Source organism: Elephas maximus, chromosome 4 (genome assembly GCF_024166365.1).
Source record: "Elephas maximus indicus isolate mEleMax1 chromosome 4, mEleMax1 primary haplotype, whole genome shotgun sequence".
Taxonomy (NCBI): Eukaryota; Metazoa; Chordata; class Mammalia; order Proboscidea; family Elephantidae; genus Elephas; species Elephas maximus.
This window is the reverse complement of record NC_064822.1, coordinates 138,317,478-138,339,877: the sequence shown is the minus strand read 5'-3', so window position 1 is coordinate 138,339,877 and position 22,400 is coordinate 138,317,478.

Genomic DNA, 22,400 nt, shown 5'->3' with positions numbered 1-22,400 from the left:
TACTTTATAGTCGATGTGTCTAAACACAATATAAATGTGAAATCAGAATTTGGGGGGAAATTTCTAAAATATTTTAACTTATTAAAGATATTGAAAAGCTATTATATTAAGATTTTAAGACAATATTATTTTCTTGCTCTCTGATCTCCTCTTCCTTCCCACGGTTTCGTTGTTGTTTTACAGTAAGATAATAATGATCATAAATAAAATAATATTAACCATTACTATTTGTTGGATTAAAAAACCTGTTGTCATTGAGTTGACTCCAACTCATGGTGACCCTACAGGACAGAGTAGAACTGCCCCAGAGGGTTTCCAGGGAGTGCCTGGTGGATTCGAACTGCCGACCTTTTGGTTAGCAGCCGTAGCTCTTAACCACTACGCCGTTAGGGCTTTTGTTTGTTGAATGGCAGGCCCTGTTCTCAGAGCTGCACGGGCATTTGCTCATTGCTCTCACTGCTGTGTGGTGGGAGCTGACAGTGAGGGACAGTGGGAGGAATGTGTAATCCTCAGATTCCAGTGTAGTAGATAGATGGTGAGGCATAGGAATGAGCATTTTTGATAAGCACACCAGGTGATTCCTTTTCAGGTGATCCACAGATCACTTCTTGAAGAGAAGAAAAATACTCTTTAAAGCCGTTTTAACACTGCCTTATCTTGTTTAGTCAAACACTGCAATAAGAAGGGATATTTTTATTCAGACTCTGAAATTTATCTACATGCCCTAAATCTGACATGAGGACCCCTGGTGGTAGTGGTTAAGCACTTAGCTGCTAACCGAAATGTCGGAGGTTCAAACCCACCAGCTGCTCTGCGGGAGAAAGGTGTGGCAATTTGCTTCGATGAAGGTTACAGCCTTGGAAACCCTATGGGGCACTTCTACTCTGTCCTATAGGGTCCCTATGAGTCAGACTCCACCCCACGGCAATGGGTTTGGGTTTTTTTGGCTTAACTCTGACATATCCAATGTTTGCCAAAGATTTTATTCTAAATTTAATTTTTGTGTCATAGAACTCCAGAGACTCTCGGGCTGATTCGGTTTCTGAAATGGAGAGCAAAGAAATACCTGGAAAATCTCTAGTGCTCCCATAGATTTCACCGAGAGTTACGCTCCAGCAATAGACGGAATGTGTAAAAGCAGGACTTTGAACCTCAGCACTACTGACATGTTGGGCTGGATTTGTTGTGGGCAGCTGTTCTGTGCATGGTAGGGTGTTAAACAGTATCCTTGGCCTCTACCCACTGTTCTCCCCTCCCCCAGTTGTAATAATCAAAAATGTCTCCAGACATTGTCAAATGTCCTCTGGGGTGTAAAATCTGCTCCAGTTGAGAACTACTGAAGGAAAGGAATTCAGCAAAGTGTCCTACAATAACCTCCCCTCTTATTGCTTCTCTCCCTTCTGTTAAGTGGTTTTATGTTGTGGGAACTTGTATACAAAGCAGCAGAGTCCAGCCTGGAGAGTTAGTTAAAGGCAGCATTAAGTTCAAAGTAATTACCTAGATTTTCTTCCGGTCCACTAAGTGCCTTCTGAACCTCAGGTGGGAGTCTCAGTGGGGTTAGGTGGGAGCGGGCCATCTTTGCTGGCTGCACTTTCTTCCAGTGTTTTGAATGATTCTAAAATATAGATGGAATCACTTCCACCCACCTTTACCACAACTGAAATTCCCTCAATTGGACTGTTGAAAAATACCAACTTGGCAATAGGAACATTTCCAGGAGCAGTTCTTAGGTAATGGGAATGGCGCTTCTATGTTGTTAGCTGCGGTGGAGTCAGCCCTGACTCCTGAGGACACCAAGAACAATGGAATAAAATGCCACCAGTCCTGCATCATCTCTGTGATCATTTGTGGATGGAACTGTTGTGACCCATAGGATTTTCATTGGCTGATTTTCAGAAGTAGATTGCCAGGCCTTTCTTCCTAGTCTGTCTTAGTCTGGAAGCTCTGCTGAAACCTGTTCAGCATCATAGCAACACACACGCCTAAGCGGGCAGACAGGTGGTGGCTGGACATGAGAGACATTGGCTTGAATTAAACCCAGATCTCCTGCATGGAAGATAAGAATCTACCACTGAACCACCAATGCCCCCATTATGTGCTTCTATACCAAAAAACCAAACCCGTTGCCATCGAGTTGATTCCAACTCATAGCGACCCTATAGGACAGAGTAGAACTGCCCCATAGGGTTTCCAAGGAGCAGCTGGTAGATTAAATACTATTACTGTCAGCAGCAGAACGTGGGGCTTCAAGGTAATCTCCAGTGAAAGAATCGTCAGCTTAGGAGATATTGCCAACACCTTTAATTAAAAGTTTGCATCAGGCTCTTGAGACTGGGCCAAGCAGTTCTATGCATACAGGAAAAATCTAGGGGACCAATCCACTTGAAAAAAGATAAATAAGTGATCATTGATTTTTCTGTAGATTCAGGAACTTTATATGTAGCATGGAGGGGAGGGAATAGATATAAAATCCTCTCCTCACCCTTTGCTGTCAAGAAAATGAAATATTCCTCTTAGGGTCTGTTTGGATGATTCAGTTACCACAAGAAGATGTAACTGAAAACCTCTTTCAGTTTTTCAATATGGAATGAAAGAGGACTTCCTAAATTGTAATTGTTAGGAGCCATTCAGGGACTCTCACCCCTGACTGGGGATGGGCTACATATTGTCAGATCAGTGGTCTGTCCAGGAGGGTCTAGAAGTGGAGTTTTTCCCTAAAACCACTTTCCCAGCCATTCTTACTTGGTCTGAAATTAGAAAGGCATTCTCATGAAAGAAATTATAGTTTATAGCTTGTTCACAGCCCTTTGAAAATTTCACAAATGTCTATGGAAAGAGTAACAGTTAAGAGGCCATCAATCATTAACATTTGAGTGTGAATTAGTTTATTCTCTGGCATTAGTATAAGGATTAGCCAGAAAATAGAGACTTTGAAAGAATCTATGAGGGAGATGGGGAGGGAAGAATGTTTGTGAAATGGGGTTTTAACACAGATCATCTAGAAAGAAGAGTCTGAAGCAAAAATTAAGTGCTAACAATTTCTTTAATGCTTTATTATTGCTGCTGTTTTAAATTATAAAAGTGAAGATGCTAAATCAAACAATATAGAAGCACATAAAGTAAAAATTTAGTCTCCTCCCATCCCGTTCCATTTCTATGTAAATTAACGTTAATGTTTTGTTTATTGGGCATCTTTTCAGTATATTTTTTCCTGTTTATATTTTTATATGAACTCATATATGTGTATAATTGTTTTGTTTTGTTTTAAGTGAGAATATTCTATACACTTAGCAATTTATCACGGGCATCCTTTCAAATAAATGCCTTTATCTCATTCTTTATAATTGCTGCATATATTCTATGATATAGATACGTCATTACTTATTCAACAGTCTTGCTATTTGCAGACATGCTTATTATTTCCAGTTCTTTGCATTAAAAATAATGCTTCATAATACAGGAATCAATAAACAAAATGTGGCGTAGGCATATGATGGAATACCATAAAGCAATTAAACAGACTAAGTGTATATGTAACAACATGTTTAGATCTCGAAAACATAATTTTGAGTAAAAAAAGCAATTTAAAGAATAAAAAGGTTTAGAAAAGTTTTTCTTAATGGTCCAAAAACAAAGCTTGCACACTTTATCCACACACACAAAGACACAGAATAAAATAATCAGGACTAGACAATTCTGGGTGACCTTAAATTCTAAATTCCAGGGAATACTCAATCGTTTATACGGTATAGATATCAAGGATGGAAATGCACCATGCAGAAGACGCAGAGTGGGTATAGAGACACGAGATCCATCCCTGTCATCATGTCTGACAACAGAAGGTGTCATTCCATCTGTGCACCAATGTGGTTCAACAGCCCAGCACGTCCAGGACCGGTGGCCTTGAGGTGTTCACTCTGGGGAGCAGCATCGGGTGCAGCTTGTGGCTGTTGCTCTTGACCTGGGGTCTCACTTGGCAGCTCCAGGAAACCTGGTCGTTCCTCAGCATGCTCACGTGCTTGTGTTCTCCTGGACCCTTTGCCAGGCTTTTTGACCAAGCCAATTGTGTCAAAGTAAAACAGGTGCTCTCCTCCCCTTCAGCAAAGTGGAGCAGGGGAGTTCTATACTGAGAATTCTCATCCCAGCTACTTAACAGAATTCAACCTTTAAGGCCCTGCTGACAGGAAACAGGGTGGTGGTGGGGGAGGGAGGGCAGTAATGGGGAAATCCCTAATTAAGAATTAACTACAGACCCCAAGTCCCCGGCGGGAGTGGGGAAGGTATCTTTGCATCCCTTGCCCCCAGTGCCTCTCCACCCTTGAAACTGTCTTCCATACTATTTGTAACCAAATAGTAGTCAGGTGCCCTTTTCCTTTGTTCCCAGAGTTCACTAAGCTTACTACTAACTCAGAGCTTATCACATTTCTAAAAAGATTTTAAAACGAAAGTATCAGGGAAGGCACATTCCAACTGATATCAAGACTCTTTAGGTCCTAATTCCCAAGTACAAAGCCAAATTTATTTTGAGTATATTCTCACTGAACTATGAACGATGTGATTCTGCTCCCAAACTACATGCCAGCCTTTACTTACTACAGGAATCATTTTCCAGCCATGCACCTGGACTTTCCTGCTGCCCGACAAAAATATAAATATGTAAGCTTTAAAAAATCTAGTAGAATTTCTCACATTATTTTTGGAAGTCCTGTACAAATCTCTATCACAGAGTCATAGCAGAAAGCATACTGGTTCTTATCAGTCTCTGCCTACTAGACCGTAAAGTTCCAGGCTTCAGGGACTGTGTTTTATTCATCTTTTTACTTTTAGCTTCCAGCACAATGCCTTGTTCATAGTAGGCACTCAACAAATGTTTGTCAATTGGTCGTAAAATGAAAAAATTAGTCAGAGAAGGAAGCCAACCTTTATTGAGCACCTACTACATGCCAGGCAGTGGGCCAAGTGCTTTACAAACTTGGTTGCATTACGTGTTACTTGTTAGTGTTCTGTATGGTGTATAGGTTTAGGGACAGCACGAGGAGCAGTGGAAACTATAGGAAGATATATTTCAGTTCAATATTAAGAACTTTCTGATGTTCAGGGCCCACTAATAGTGGAATTGGCTGCTGCACAGAGGGTGAATTCCCTGTGACTAGGCATATATTTGATAATACATGCGAATGCAAGAATCAAGGGACGGTGGAGACAGTGTCAACAAGAAAAGGGCCCCACATTCAGATGCCTGCAGAGGCCAGGCAAAAAACACAGATGAGAGAGGAGGCCAGTTTAAGAAGTACTTCACTTCTCCCCTAACTCTAAGTACAATAATATTTATAGCATCATGATAAATGGCAGCTGGCATTCAGCCTCTAAACTGGAGATGCTATAGGGAGCGGTGGGGTCTGTACCCATTGGAGAGTGCATATTCCTCCTAAAGGGCACAGCTACTAGTGAGCACTGATGGGTATCTTTCATGCAAGGATGTGGGCCTTGTATTATGAAACCTTTCTATTTTTCAAGAGAAGCCAGGAATCTTCACTTTTACGGTTTTTAAATGTGCTGTCATATTCCATTAAAAAAAGAAAAAAAACACAATGGGCCACACTGAGCATGTCTGCACACTAGATTTGGCCCATGGTCAATTTGTGACTTCTGCAACTAGATAATGTTTAGAGTAACTTTAAATTCTGAGAGTTTGTACTATTTGTCATATAAAATGGTTATAATCCAGTGTTTGGTTATAAATTATAAACCCTGATATCGAAAAAATTGTCCTTGGTTCACACGCTTTCCAGCTCTAAATTTTAGACAAGAAGGTTAATTTGTGGTATAATTGCATCAAAGTTTTATCTGATTATTTCATGTAACTTCATCCATCACAGGGTTGATTGATAGCACAGGGACACAGAAAGTCTCATAATCTTAATGACTTCAAGCACAGGGCTCTGTCCCCAGTGGGCAGGCTGACTAAAATGAATTAAAACCCTGTCCAGGATGGAGCACACATTGGCAGTGATATGTTGACAGTCTCAGTTTGCTTTTTTTTTAAAATAATATATTGTGTTTTTGGTGGACAGTCCCAATTTTAAATTATCTTTCTAGTTGTTCTCCCAGCAAAATCAGAGCAGCTGTACTCCCAGTAAAGGTCCTTTGACCACAAGGTGAAAAAATGACTTAGAACAGAAGCTTTTATCCTTCGATAAGTGACTTCTTCCCTTTTCAATTTGGGTTGATGGAAGCTATTTTCTATTATCTAAAATTCAGGAAAAAAAGTACAGAAACCACAACTGTCTTGTCCTGGAAAAATATAGTGCTGGTGGTCATATCTTGGAAGGTTGTGATTATTGATTTCTAGGGAATGATGTGGCTCTGTTCTGGACTATAAAAAAAAGCTCAAGTCCACTCCTTTCCTCTCTTCTATCTTGGGTTAGCCTCCCTCTCCCCCAACTGGAATGGTCCTATTTGCCACATGTACACTTTCATCGTGGTCTTTGGGGAATGGTGTTAAGGAAACTATTTGACCAACTTCTAGGCTTACAGGACTTAGTGGTAACTTCTTTAGAAAGAAAGGATATTCTATGATTTCATGTGGTCTCATCCTCTTTATGATGAAACAATTAGAGTTAGGGCAAACTTATGGTAATGATCAGAGTGATTTTTCCTGGAGCCTGTATAGCTCTTTCCTAACCTGAGGCAAAGTAAACAGTGTTGGGAGACAATTCTCCAGGCATTGCTCAGTTTCTATAGGTACTTCAAGTGAGGTACTGACAGCTGTTTGTTCCAGACTATCTTTTCAAGGATGTTTATGTAAAGAGCAACTTTGGAAGATACAGTCTCTTTCTCCAAAGCAAACTTTAGATTTGCCTATAGCTTTGGAAAACAGAGATAGTGTCTCCCTCCAGAGCAAAGGCATGTTTGCTGCCCATTACAGAAGACTTGGGTTACTTAAGCTCAGGGTTCCTCCCTTAGCCCACTGTGTACCAGGTGTCATCTGCCCTTCTTCCCCTGTGGGAACTGGGGCTAAAGAAAATGGTGAAAAGTGCTGCTGCTCTGGCTACTGCTATTGTTGTGAGTAATAAACAGTCTTTCATCTCTGATCCAGGATACTTGTGTCTTCTGCTAATATCTATGAAACTGTGGCAGACTAACTTATTAGCTTGCATACAGAGTAAAATTTCAGGCGTTTAATTCTTAACATGTAGCTGATTGACTTTTCAAGAATCTTAGGCCAACAGGCAAAGAAAAGATTACTAAACCGGCTGGGGTGATGGATCCTGATTATCAAGGGAAAATTAGATTGCTGCTATGCAATGGGTCAGAGACAACGATGTCTGAAACCTAGGGGAGCCTATGGGGCACCTCTTAGTACTTTTCTCTTTAATACTAAAAGTTAATAGAAAACGATAGCAACCAAATAAAAGAAGAACAATTTAGGATTCAATTCTTTCAGAATAAATGTTTGGGCCACATTACTAGGTGAAAATATGGAATGCATAGTGGAATAAAAAATTTATAAATATCAACTATGTATCTTGACCAGATACAGAAATGAAGACCATGACAGCTCTGCATGTTTTCTTTTTTCTTTTTAATTTCTTTTTTCATCCCTTCTCTGTTCCCTTTACTGGATAATTTTATAATATAGTCTTTAAGTTATAGAATGTCAGATAGGATTATGACTGAATTAAAAGAGAACTTGATATCATCCACAAATAGATGCTGTGATCCTTTACCATAAATGGATATCATGACTGTTGGAGCTTTGTGCTTTCTGTTTTGGGGGAAAAGGTCAGAGTACCTTTGCTTGTATGAAGGATTCTTGTATCTGATCAGGCAGAAGCATAAGGATATTGTTGAGTGGTGGGTATTCAAATATATACAGAGGTGTGTGTCTGAGTGTTCATGTGTGAACATGAACTAGTCAAAGAGATGAATAGTGCCGGTCATTTGCCTATTATCACTCAGCTCCAAGCCCATCCTTCTTTACCACCTGTTTCCTGTTAGGCTCTGCTGGTAGGGGGCACTAGAAAAAGGCAGGAAGAGAGGAAAATGTATTTCTTTCTTCCTGTTTGTTTGCTGTTTCTGTCAGCATCTCCCCACAACAGCACTTTACTTTGTCAACGATAACTAAAAAAACCAAATCCATTGCCATCAAATCAATCCCAACTCATAGCAACAGGACAGAGTATAACTACCCCATAGAGTTTCCAAGGGTGCCTAGTGGATTCAAACTGCCAACCTTTTGGTTAGCAGCCATAGCACTTTACCACTATACCACCAAGGTTTCCAATGGTAATTGGCTGTAAATTCCAGCTTCTTTCTGACACTCCAAGAACCAGCCACATTCCACCCCTTCAGCAGGGTCAGCACCAGAGTGCTGACTCCTCAGAGTGATAGCCAACACAGCCAGGAGCTATTTAGCCATTATCAAACAAAGCCTTAAGTGATAGCACTAGGTGTGGCTCAATTGGGAGCTGCTCAGACCAAGCAGAACCTGCCACTCCTGTCCGTTGTCCTCAAAGCACCACGTTTGGCTCAAGCCAGTCAAACCCAGTTTATTAGCCAAAGTGCCAAAGAAAAAATGCAATTTGTCTTACTGTACCTGTGTGCCATGATAACCTACGTAGTCCATAATGTTTGTATGTACTTCCTTGTGAGAGACAGTATAAAAGGTTCTGCCTCCCTTTGTTTGGGGAGCTTGCTCCTTGCCTGTGTGCTTGCAATAAATGATCTTCCTCCCACCTCTCCTCGGTGTGTCTTTATTGACAAGAAGCTGCTCTGTGCAGAAACTGCTTTAGGTAACAAGAGGTCTGAACCTCAGCCTCAGAAGCTCTTCTCCCACCTTCTAGGTTCTAATAATCCCAACTTGTCTTTTGTTTTCCTTAACTACCTGAGTGGTAGCTGCTCCCGCAGTTATTAACTCTGCAGCCTCAGTGATCTCCTTTTGCTTTTCATTCCTCCAAATTTGTGAGACCAATTTCCTATATTAAATTTTCTCTTTTGAAACACCTAATACAATATCTATTTTCCTGACTGGACTTGACAGACACAAGTGACATTTAAGAAAAATAATATTTCTATCAGAGAAAAAAGCTGTCAATTTGATTTTCAGAACTTTGTTGAAGCAAGAAGTCTAATAGAGGAAAGAGTTAAAATTATGAACAAATGTAGGTTTTGAGATATTTTACTGATTTCGATTATTGTCCTAGTTCCCTTTTTGTCATTTTGCTTCAAGTGTTTCTTATAAACAGCATGTAGGTCAGACGTGTTTTTTAAAACTCAGCCCCTCAATTTCTGACTTTTAATAAGTGAATTCGGTTCCTTCACAATCGGTTTAATAACTGATATGCTTGATTTCAATTCTTCCCTTTTAATCTGAGTTAGAAAAACATTTTTACTTAAACAGTTGTTAAGTTTTCCTATTTTTCCTGGCTGGTCATCCTAGTTTTTTTATCCTTTTTTCTCTGAATAATCAAAAGTTGAGTCTATGTGACTTTAGAAAAGAGGGTTTTCGTTGATAATGCCCAGAAGTTTTAAAATGCTGTTATTGTAATGGCTATGATCTCATTCATATGCTTCTGCCAGGGGCTCTCTGGAAACTGGATTGGCAGAATCAATTCAGAAGAGCTCATCATGGGAGCTTTAGATTCCACAATGGTGAGTGATAGTTGCCTCTGCTATCTATTAGGTACAGCCCCCACCCCTTTATCTATAATATAAGAAAAAGCAAATTAAAAGGAAAAACCTTGAAGTAAAAAAAAGTTCTGCTACAAAGGGAGCTAAATAAGTGAATTGATGTGAAATTGTTGTATGCCTTTATGCTTTGGTGTGCTTCCTGCTGGGAAGAAAGCACTGCTTACAAGGCAAACTGCTCATCCTCAGACACAGCCCAGGAGTGCTTTCCATAAATCTTTCCCTTAGGACCTGTCTTAGTTTTCTAGTGTTGCTGTAACAGGAATACCACAAGCTGGAGGCTTTAAAGAACAGAAATTTATATTCCCACAGTTTAGGAGGCTGAAAGGCCAAATTCAGAGCACAAGCTCTGGGGGAAGGCTCTCTGTTGGCTCTGAGGGAAGATCTTTGTCTCAGCTTCTGCAGCCCTGTAGTTCCTTGGTTCCTTAGTGATCTTCACATAGCATCACCCCCAGTCCCAACCCTCCACTCCTACCCTTTGTGCTTGCTTCTCTCTGTGTCTATGCAGCTCCTTATAAATCAGAAGTGATTAGATTTAGGACACGTGCTACATTGATATGGCTTCAATAACATTGATATGGCTTCTATAACATTGAAATGGCTTCTGTAACATTCATTGATATGGCTTCTATAACATAAGAAAGAATCCTATGTCCAAACAGAATTACATCCGCAGGTTTAGGATTCCAACACATATTTTTGGGGGACACATTCAATCCAAAACACCATCCTCTCCAAATTGTTTCCTACTTTGTGCCCCCTACACCTTATGTATGCCTCCGTTACAGTCCCTGTAACATTGTTTTATAATCGTTGTCTTCTTGCTTTAGGCTGTGAGCTCCTAGAGGGCAGGAACTTTGGTTTATTCTCTTTGTATCTCCAGTACTTATCGCTGAGTTTAATAAATGCTTATTGAGTAAATTTATTGTTTTGCCAAAGGCAGCAGCTTATTTACAGCAAACATCTCTGGTATTTCTTTTTTGCCTTTGCTGCATCAATAGAAAAAAAAATTCAGAGTTAGTGTTGCCTCTAAAGAACACAAATAGCATCTTCACTAGTCCTTTTAATGTATTTCCCGAATATTTTAGAATTGGGGTTGAGGCCTTCTACATCCACGTGTCTCTCTGCTCCTGAAAGAATTATTTGGCAGATCTCTGTGTGTGCATCAATTATTGATAAATCACCTGAAGTCAACTTTTCAACCTCTTTGCTCATAGGAGCAGACATTTGGCAATTAATCTCTGTGGTAGGTCCGCCGGAGCCCTGGTGGCACAGTGATTAAGAGCTCGACCGCTAACCAAAAGGTCAGCAGTTTGAAGTCATCAACCACTCCTTGAAAACCCTGTGGGGCAGTTCTATGCTGTCCTATAGGGTCAGAATTGACTTGATGGCAATAGGTTTGGTAGTTCCACTAACCAAAACACTTCCAGTGAGATTTCCTTAGGGATAATCTGGTTTTGGGTGGTTCGATGCTCTTTTCAGAGATGTTTTCATGAACCCCCATCCTTGATTTTAAATTTAAAATCATCATTTTAATGTTCCCTTTTACCCCTAGGTTAGGAGTCCCTGAGTGGTACTAAAGGTTAACAAGCTCAGTTGCTACACAAAAGTTTGGCAGTTTGAGTCCACCCAGAGGCACCTTGGAAGAAAGGTCCAGTGATCTACTTCTGAAAAATAAGCCATTAAAAACCGTGTGGAGCACAGTTCTACTATGACACAAATGAGATTGCCATGAATTAAATTAACTCAGTGGTAACTGATTTGGTTCTTCAGGTTAAGATGTTTAGCCTGTCAGAAACTGAGTGTCATGGATTGAATTGTGTCCCCAAAAAATATATGTAGAGTTTCGGTAGGCCATGATTCCCAGTATTGTGTGATTGTCCACCATTTTGTCATCTGATGTGACTTTCCTATGTGTTGTAAATCCTGCCTCTGTGATGTTAATGAGAGGGGATAGGTGGCAGTTATGTTAATGAGGTAGGAGTCAATCTACAAGACTGGATTGTGTCTTGAGCCAATCTCTTTTGTGATATAAAAGAGAGAAGCGAGCAGAGAGTCTGGGAGGATCTCATACCACCAAGAAAGCAGTGCCGGGAGCAGAGCACATGCTTCGGACCTGGGATTCCTGCTCAGAGAAGCTCCTAGTTCAGGGGAAGATTGATGAGAAGGACTTTCCTCTAGAGCCGACAGAGACAGAAAGCCTTCCTCTGGAGCTGATGCCCTGAATTTGGACTTCTTGCCTACTTTACTGTGAGGAAATAACTTTCTCTTTGTTAAAGCCATCGTGGTACTTCTGTTATAGCAGCACTAGATGACTCAGACATTCAGTGTTCCCCAGCTCTGACTGACATTCAATGTGATTATAAAGTCAGTTAATACCTAAAATCAATGCCAAAAAAAAACTGAAAGCAGAATGTCTGAAATATAAATCCATTGAGGCATGAGGTTTTCCGGAAATTTCAAAGAACGAGTACACAGTTACTCTGATCCAGCTATAAAAATAACACTGAGTTTAAAAAAAGCAGCTTGGACCTCCTTGGTAAGAAATTAATCATTTTAAAAAAGGTAAAGAAACCATTGGTGGATAAGTTCCACAAAGTTGAGTACTCCTCAATTCAAGAATGAGAATAGCTTGTTTTCATTTTCTTATCTGTTACAAAAGGAAGTAACAGCAAGAAGATCATTTCCCCACCTGGGCAAAGGCATCACTCATGCTCCCCTGTTCATGTCAGAGGCATCTCACCACTCCCTACTCTTGCCATTCTCTGCACCAGGAACGTTCTCCTTGTTCCTTTTCTGAGTATTTGAGTCTTGCCTTAGTTTTCCTTTTGAGGTCTCCCTGGAGTCCTGAATCCCAGACCAAGATAATTTGTTTCTATTTAAAATTTCTTCTTCTTGTTGTTAGGAGCTATAAAGTTGGTTCCAACTCATAGCACCCCATGCACAACAGACCAAAACACTGACCGGTCCTGCGTCATCCTTACAATCATTGCTTTGAGGATGTTTCAGCCCATTGTTGCAGCCACTGTGTCAATCCATCTCACTGAGGGTCTTCCTCTTTTTCACTGACTCTCTAACAAACATGATGTCCTTCTCCAGGGACTGGTCCCTCCTGATAACATGTCCAAAGTAAACAAGATGAAGTCTCACTATTCTTGTTTCTGAAGAGCATTCTGGCTGTACTTCTTCTAAGACAGATTTGTTTGTTCTTCTGGCAGTTGTATATTCAATATTCTTCGGCAACACCATAATTCAAAGGCATCAATTCTTCTTCGGTCTTTCTTATTCATTGTCCAGTTTTTGCGTGCATATGAGGCAATTAAGAATATCATGGCTTGGGTCAGGTGCACCTTAGTCCTTAAGGTGACGTCTTTGCTTTTTAACACTTTATTTTATGTTACTACACTTATACTATAGAAAAAAAAAAAACACTTATACTATAATTAAGATCCCCGGTGACCTAGTGGTTAAGTGCTCAGCTGCTGACAGGAGAAATATATGGCAGTCTGTTTCCATAAAGATTACAGTCTTGGAAACCCTATGGGGCAGTTCTACTCTGTCCTATGGGACACCATGAGTCAAAATTGACTCATCAGCAATGGATTTGGTTTTTTGGGTTATATTTATAATTTAAAATTTTTATTTGTCCATATTGGACTTTTTACTAACTGGAACCTCCAGATCTTTTTCATGTGAATAGCTCTCAAGCCATAAATCCCCTATTCTATAATTTTTTTTGTTGTTATTCCTTAATTTCAGCTATTTCTGTTTCTCCCCAAATGTCTAGAGTCCTACACCCATCTCTGTACTCTATAGACAGAAGGACTTGGCCCCAGCCACAGGCTGGGCTGCTTGGGTATGCATCCAGTTTATTCATCTGACTTTGAGGTCGACTTGACACCTTGACCTTCCTCTTTGAACAAGCAACTGAAATTGGGACTAATAGAGTTAATACCACAACATGCATCCTGAAGGAGGATCACAAGAGTATCCTGCTCCTAGAACAAGGGTAGCAGAAGAACAGGAGGTTGATGCCATTACTCCTTCTTTGAGCTCTACTTTAAGGCCAAGGCATTTATGTGCATACTTTGATCCATCCGTGGAAATGTTGTTGTTCATTTCCACTAAGTTGGTCCCTGACTTGTGGCAAACCATAAACAATGGAACGCAACTCTTCACGGTCCTGCACCATCCCCATGATCAGTTGTGGATCAGTTACAATCCACAGGGTTTTCATTGGCTGATTTTAGAAAGTAGATCACCAGGCCTTTCTTTCTAGTTCTTCTTAGCCTGGAATTTCTGCTGAAACCTGTTCAGCATTATACAAAACGTGAGCCTCCACTAACAGCTGGCTGCATGTGAGGTGTGCATGAGTATATGAGTCTCTTAGGGCTACCATAACAAAGTACTACAGATTGGGCGGCTTATAAAAACAGAAATTATTGCCTTGCAGTTGTGGAGGTTAGTAGTCCAAATTCAGGGTGTTAGCATGGCCATGAGATCTCTGAAGGCTCTAGGGAAGATCCCTTCTTGTCTCTCCCAGCTTCTGATGCCTGTTGCCATTGAGTTGATTCCAACTCATACCGACCCTACAGTACAGAGTAGAACAGCCCTGTAGGGTTTCCAAGGAGCAGCTGGTGGATTCGAACTGCAGACCTCTTAGTTAGCAGCCGAGCTCTTAACCAGTGCACCACCAGAGCTCCCTGATAGCCCCACGCATTTCTTAGCTTGTGTGTACATCTTTCCCCCATGTGGGCCTTCTCTGCCTCTTCTCTTTTATAAGTGTAACTTAAATTGAATTAGGACCCATTCTACTCCAGTATGAACTCATGCTAACTGATAACACCTTCAAAGACCCTTTTACCAAACAAGGTCACGTTCAGAGGTACCAGGGTTTAGGACTTAAACATACCTTTTTGAGGGGCACAATTCAATCCTTAATGGTAAGAAATGTAGATTCTTAGAAAGGTAGGTTCAGTGGTGTGCTGGAACTAGCTTCTACCAGCTTCCAAAAGCCAAGTGTTAGCATCTCTTCCCAATTCTGCATTCAGTGATGCCACTTTGGTAGCTTGAAATTGGCCACAGTGAGAGTATTTACACCACAGAAACGAGCAAAAACTACAAACCAGGAATTTTTGAGAGCCAGTGTTAAATACTTACCCAGCACACTACAAAGTGGTTAGAATGGATATTGGGCAAGCCCATCCACAGTGATTGCCATGATGCTGGTTTTGAAATGGACACTCATACAGCACATATATGAAAACAATGTTTCTAGAAAGGACTTTGTCATTATATGTCAGGTGCCTTGAAATGTTTCCATTTTAAAGATTCCATTATTTAAAGTAAACAAGACAAAAATTTTCATTGTGGTATTAATAGTTGGAGTAAAAAATTAGAAAAAATTAATCTATATTAGAGAATACTGGTACATTAATAAGATTGGATATTATGAATGTTAAAAATAATATTTGCAAAGAACTTTTAATCATATGACAAATGATTAATGTTACAATGAGTGAAAAGAACAGGATATAAAGTTTTTTTTTTTTTTCCAAAATTATCTTAAATGTCTTTTTAAAAATATAGGGAAGAGAACGGAAAAAAATATGCCAATATGTTACAAGTTAAAAGTGGAAGGAATACGTTTATTGAAAATCCACATCCCTTCACCGAGATTAAATACTGCCCTGCACTTTAAAGGGTCCCTTTGCTCCCCATGGAAACCCTGGTGTCGTAGTGGTTAAGTGCTACGGCTGCTAACGAAAGGGTTGGCAGTTCGAATCTGCCAGGCTCTCCTTGGAAACTCTATGGGGCAGTTCTACTCTCTCCTATAGGGTCGCCGTGAGTCGGAATCGACTCGAGGGCACTGGGTTTGGTTTGGGTTGGTTTGCTCCCCATGCCCCGCCAAGCCCCACCCTCCCACCAGGCTTGTCCTTTCCCAAGGGATGGGGAGTATTCTAGACCAAGAGGAATGACCATCTTGAGTTCATTCCTCCACCCCCTTTATCCCATGCTTCAGGTATTTCTACTACCTTCATCTTCTTTGGGTCTGACCTCCTATGGTCAGACCATGTCCACTATGTACACTCCCAGGCCCAAAGGTGGCCAAGAGACAGCTGTTTGCAGTATGGGAATGGGAAGCTGTGATGTGGATCATGCTTACACTCATGAGCTGGGGCCACATGTGCCTGACACCCCTTATGGCACAGGATGAACCTAGGAGTAGGAAGAGAAGGGAGACCAGCTGTAAAATGGGAGAACAGGGTCTGGCTTTCCTTGTATTGCCATGTTCTAACATAAAACTTATAGGAGTTTGAGAGTTCTAAATTTGAACCTGGTCACTATGAAGATATTTTGGTCACAGTAAAGGATAGAACATATTTCGCTATTTTGTTGGCTTGCTTTATAACTTTAAATGTCTAGGCACATGGTATAAGTGCTTCCCTTTGCCTTTTGCCCTAGGCTCTGCAAGTGTTAGAAACATACCTGTTTAGATTCACCAGTTGTGAACATTTTATCGCATTTGCTTGAACTATCCTTTTGTCTATCTGTCCATCTGACTGTCTGCCTATCTACCTACCTACCATCTATCTACTGCCTTTTCAAAATGCTGAATCATTTGAAAGTACATTGCAGACATCATGACACTTCATCCCTAAGCACTTCACCATGTGTTTTCTAAGAACATTCTTCACCACAATGACATTATCACACCAAAGAAATACAATGTCTATATAACAAAATTATCTAATATATAGCATATATTTAAATTCCTTCATTGTTATATTTTTAAAAACACATTCGACATGATTTTGATGAAAAAACTTTATATCCTGTTCTCTTCATGCATTGTGATATTAATCATTTACCATATGATTAAAAACTCTTTGCAAATATATATATTTTTAAATATTCAAAATATCCAATCCTATTATTGTACCACCCACTAAAAACCCACTGCCGTCTAGTCAATTATTGTACCAGTATCCCCTAATAGGGGAACACTGGTGGTGTTGTGGTTAAGTGCTACAGCTGCTAACCAAAAGTTTGGCAGTTCAAATCCACCAGGTGCTCCTTGGAAACTATGCGGCAGTTCTACTCTGTCGTGTAGGGTCGCCCAGAACTGACTGGACAGAAATGAGTTTGTTTTTTTTTGCGGGGGGGGGGCACATCATATGCATGTGAAAGCTGGACAATGAATAAGGAAGACCGAAGAAGAGTTGATGTCTTTGAATTGTGGTGTTGGTGAAGAATATTGAATATACCATGGACTGCCAAAAGAACAAACAAATCTGTCTTGGAAGAAGTGCAGCCAGAATGCTCCTTAGAGGCAAGGATGGAGAGGCTGCGTCTTACATGCTTTGGACATGTTGTCGGGAGGGAAGGAAGACCCTCAACGAGGTGGATTGGCACAGTGGCTGCAACAATGAGCTCAAGCATAACAACGATTGTAAGGATGGCGCAGGACTGGGCGGTGTTTCGTTCTGTTGTGCATAGGGTCGCTATGAGTCGGAACGGACTCCACGGCACCTAACAACAACAACAGACGTTATTATTTCTAATTTTTACTCCAACTATTAGTACCACAATGAAACATTTTTATTGTTTATTTCAAATAATTGAGACTTTAAAATGGAAACATTTCAAGGTGCATGACATAGTTTTCTGTCTAGGATTTTTTTGTTTTTTCCCCAATCCAGGATCAACCATTCCATTTTCCTGTTGTGTTGTATAGAAGTAAAGTTTTATGAAAGCTTTCTCTTGAATACAGGTCAAGTTGGATTGCTTGGTGTAATTGGTGTAAATGTTAAAACACTAAATATATTTTATGAAAATAGAACGCAAGGTGTTCAAAAACTTAGGACGATGAGGGGAGAAGTAAATGTTAACAGCCTTCAAGCTTTACCTTCACAGTTTTTTCCAAGGCTGTTATTCCTAAATGATTTGCACAGGCTTTTCCTTCTGTAGGCATCTGCTGTGATTTGTGTCCTGAAATGTAGGATGAATAAAGGGAATTTCAGATGAGAGAATTTTTTAATAAAACTTAAGCCCAATTGTGTCCATATATTTTTAATAAACTGATTTGTAGTTTTGCTCCCTCACAAATCCTTGTAGTGTTAAATACTGATTTTCTCACCTCTCCCTTGGCTAGGTTTTTTTCTTTTTTTCCTGTGTCCTCATGTGCAGCAATAAAGCACTGATGTTTGTGAAAACTCAATCATTTCCTGAAAGCTCATTGTTTTTCACGGCAACAAAATATAATGTTATAAGCATAGGGCTATATCTGTCTTTTAAGTTTTCATTCAAGAATAAAAAAAATGTTTTTGACAAGAAACACATCGAACATTGAGCATTAGAGAGCAATACTTCTACATGTTCATTTGGGGTCTCTGATGTATTTTTTTTTAATTAATTTTTGTTAAGCTTCAAGTGAACATTTACCGTTCCAATCAGTCTGTCACATGTAAGTTTACATACATCTTACTCCCTTCTCCCACTTGCTCTCCCCCTATTGAGTCAGCCCTTTCAGTCTCTCGTTTCGTGCCAATTTTGCCATCTTCCCTCTCTCTCTATCTTCCCATCCCCCCTCCAGTCAAGAGTTGCCAACACACTCTCCAGTGTCCACCTGATTTAATTAGCTCACTCTTCATCAGCATCTCTCTCCCCTCCCCGCCCCCCGCTGACCAGTCCCTTTCATGTCTGATGAGTTGTCTTTGGGGATGGTTCCTGTCCTGTGCCATCAGAAGGTCTAGGGAGCATTGCCTCCGGGATTCCTCTAGTCGCAGTCATACCATTAAGTATGGTCTTTTTATGAGAATTTGGGGTCTGTATCCCATTGGTCTCCTGCTCCCTCAGGAGTTGTCTGTTTTGCTCCCTGACTGGGCAGACATCGATTGTGGCCGAGCACCAACTAGTTCTTCTGGTCTCAGGATAATGTAGGTCTCTGGTTCATGTGGCCCTTTCTGTCTCTTGGGTTCTTAGTTGTCGTGTGACCTTGGTGTTCTTCCTTTGCCTTTGCTCCAGGTGGGTTGAGACCAATTGATGTATCTTAGATGGCCGCTTGTTGGCATTTAGGACCCCAGATGCCACATTTCAAAGTGGGATGCAGAATGTTTTCATAATAGAATTGTTTTGCCCATTGACTTAGAAGTCCCCTCAAACCATGTTCCCCAGACCCCAGCCCCTGCTCCGCTGACCTTTGAAGCTTTCATTTTATCCCGGCAACCTCTTTGCTTTTAGTCCAGTCCAATTAGACTGACCTTCCTTGTATTGAGTGTTGTCTTTCCCTTCACCCAAAGCAGTTCTTATCTACTGATTGATCAATAAAAAGCCCTCTCCCTCCCTCCCTCCCTCCCCCCTTTGTAACCACAAAAGTATGTGTTCTTCTCCGTTTTTTCTATTTCTCAAGATCTTATAATAGTGGTCTTATACAATATTTGTCCTTTTGCCTCTGACTCATTTCGCTCAGCATAATGCCTTCCAGGTTCCTCCATGTTATGAAATGTTTCAGAGATTCGTCACTGTTCTTTATCGATGCGTAGTATTCCACTGTGTGAATATACCACAATTTATTTACCCATTCATCCGTTGACAGACACCTTGGTTGCTTCCAGCTTTTTGCTATTGTAAACAGAGCTGCAATAAACATGGGTGTGCATATATCTGTTTGTGTGAAGGCTCTTGTATCTCTAGGGTATATTCCGAGGAGTGGGATTTCTGGGTTGTATGGTAGTTCTATTTCTAACTGTTTAAGATAACGCCAGATGGATTTCCAAAGTGGTTGTACCATTTTACAATCCCACCAGCAGTGTATGAGAATTCCAATCTCTCCGCAGCCTCTCCAACATTTATTATTTTGTGTTTTTTGGATTAATGCCAGTCTAGTTGGTGTGAGATGGAATCTCATCGTAGTTTTAATTTGCATTTCTCTAATGGCTAATGATCGAGAGCATTTTCTCATATGTCTGTTGGCTGCCTGAATATCTTCTTTAGTGAAATGTGTGTTCATATCCTTTGCCCACTTCTTGATTGGGTTGTTTGACTTTTTGTGGTTGAGTTTTGACAGAATCATGTAGATTTTAGAGATCAGGCGCTGGTCTGAGATGTCATAGCTGAATATTCTTTCCCAGTCTGTAGGTGGTCTTTTTACTCTTTTGGTGAAGTCTTTAGATGAGCATAGGTGTTTGATTTTTAGGAGCTCCCAGTTATCGGGTTTCTCTTCATCATTTTTGGTAATGTTTTGTATTCTGTTTATGCCCTGTATTAGGGCTCCTAAGGTTGTCCTTATTTTTTCTTCCATGATCTTTATCGTTTTAGTCTTTATGTTTAGGTCTTTGATCCACTTGGAGTTAGTTTTTGTGCATGGTGTGAGGTATGGGTCCTGTTTCATTCTTTTGCAAATGGATATCCAGTTATGCCAGCACCATTTGTTGAAAAGACTATCATTTCCCCAATTGACTGACACTGGTCCTTTGTCAAATATCAGCTGCTCATACATGGATGGATTTATATCTGGGTTCTCAATTCTGTTCCATTGGTCTATGTGCCTGTTGTTGTACCAGTACCAGGCAGTTTTGACTACTGTAGCTGTATAATAGGTTCTGAAATCAGGTAGAGTGAGGCCTCCCACTTTCTTCTTCTTTTTCAGTAATGCTTTGCTTATCCGGGGCTTCTTTCCCTTCCATATGAAATTAGTGATTTGTTTCTCTATCCCCTTAAAATATGGCATTGGTATTTGGATTGGAAGTGCGTTATATGTATGGATGGTTTTTGGTAGAATAGACATTTTTACTATGTTAAGTCTTCCTATCCATGAGCAGGGTATGTTTTTCCACTTAAGTATGTCCTTTTGAATTTCTTGTAGCAGAGTTTTATAGTTTTCTTTGTATAGGTCTTTTCCATCCTTGGTAAGATTTATTCCTAAGTATTTTATCTTCTTGGGGGCTACTGTGAATGGTATTGATTTGGTTATTTCCTCTTCGGTGTTCTTTTTGTTGATGTAGAGGAATCCAAGTGATTTTTGTATGTTTATTTTATAACCTGAGACTCTTCCAAACTCTTCTATTAGTTTCAGTAGTTTTCTGGAGGATTCCTTAGGGTTTTCCGTGTATGCGATCATGTCATCTGCAAATAGTGATAGCTTTACTTCCTCCTTGCCAATCTGAATACCCTTTATTTCTTTGTCTAGCCTAATTGCCCTGGCTAGGACTTCAAGTACGATGTTGAATAAGAGCGGTGACAAAGGGCATCCTTGTCTGGTTCCCGTTCTCAAGGGAAATGCTTTCAGGTTCTCTCCATTTAGAATGATATTGGCTGTTGGCTTTGCATAGATGCCCTTTATTATGTTGAGGAATTTTCCTTCAAATCCTATTTTGGTAAGAGTTTTTATCACGAATGGGTGTTGGACTTTGTCAAATGCCTTTTCTGCATCAATTGATAAGATCATGTGGTTTTTGTCTTTTGTTTTATTTATGTGATGGATTACATTAATGGTCTTTCTGATATTAAACCAGCCTTGCATACCTGGTATAAATCCCACTTGATCAGGGTGAATTATTTTTTTGATGTGTTGTTGGATTCTATTGGCTAGAATTTTGTTGAGGATTTTTGCATCAATGTTCATGAGGGATATAGGTCTATAATTTTCTTTTTTTGTAATGTCTTTACCTGGTTTTGGTATCAGGGAGATGGTAGCTTCATAGAATGAGTTGGGTAGTATTCCGTCTTTTTCTATGCTTTGAAATACCTTCAGTAGTAGTGGTGTTAAGTCTTCTCTGAAGATTTGGTAGAACTCTGCAGGGAAGCCGTCTGGGCCACACTTTTTTTTGTTGGAAGTTTTTTGATTACCGTTTCAATCTCTTTTTTTGTTATGGGTCTATTTAGTTGTTCTACTTCTGAATGTGTTAGTTTAGGTAGGTAGTATTTTTCCAAGAATTTATCCATTTCTTCTAGGTTTTCAAATTTGTTAGAGTACAATTTTTCGTAGTAATCTGAAATGATTCTTTTAATTTCATTTGGCTCTGTTGTGATGTGGTCCTTCTCGTTTCTTATTCGGGTTATTTGTTTCTTTTCCTGTTTTTCTTTAGTCAGTCTAACCAATGGTTTATCAATTTTGTTAATTTTTTCAAAGAACCAGCTTTTGGCTTTGTTAATTCTTTCAATTGTTTTTCTGTTCTCTAATTCATTTAGTTCAGCTCTAATTTTTATTATTTGTTTTCTTCTGGTGCCTGATGGGTTCTTTTGTTGCTCATTTTCTATTTGTCCAAGTTGTCGGGACAGTTCTCTGATTTTGGCTCTTTCTTCTTTTTGTATGTGTGCATTTATCGATATAAATTGGCCTCTGAGCACTGCTTTTGCTGTGTCCCAGAGGTTTTGATAGGAAGTATTTTCATTCTCATTGCTTTCGATGAATTTCCTTATTCCCTCCTTGATGTCTTCTATAACCCAGTCTTTTTTCAGGAGGGTATTGTTCATTTTCCAAGTATTTGATTTCTTTTCCCTAGTTTTTCTGTTATTGATTTCTAACTTCATTGCCTTGTGGTCTGAGAAGATGCTTTGTAATATTTCGATGTTTTGGATTCTGGACAGATTTGTTTTATGACCTAATATGTGGTCTATTCTAGAGAATGTTCCATGTGCACTAGAAAAAAAAGTATATTTTGCAGCAGTTGGGTGGAGAGTTCTGTATAAGTCAATGAGGTCAAGTT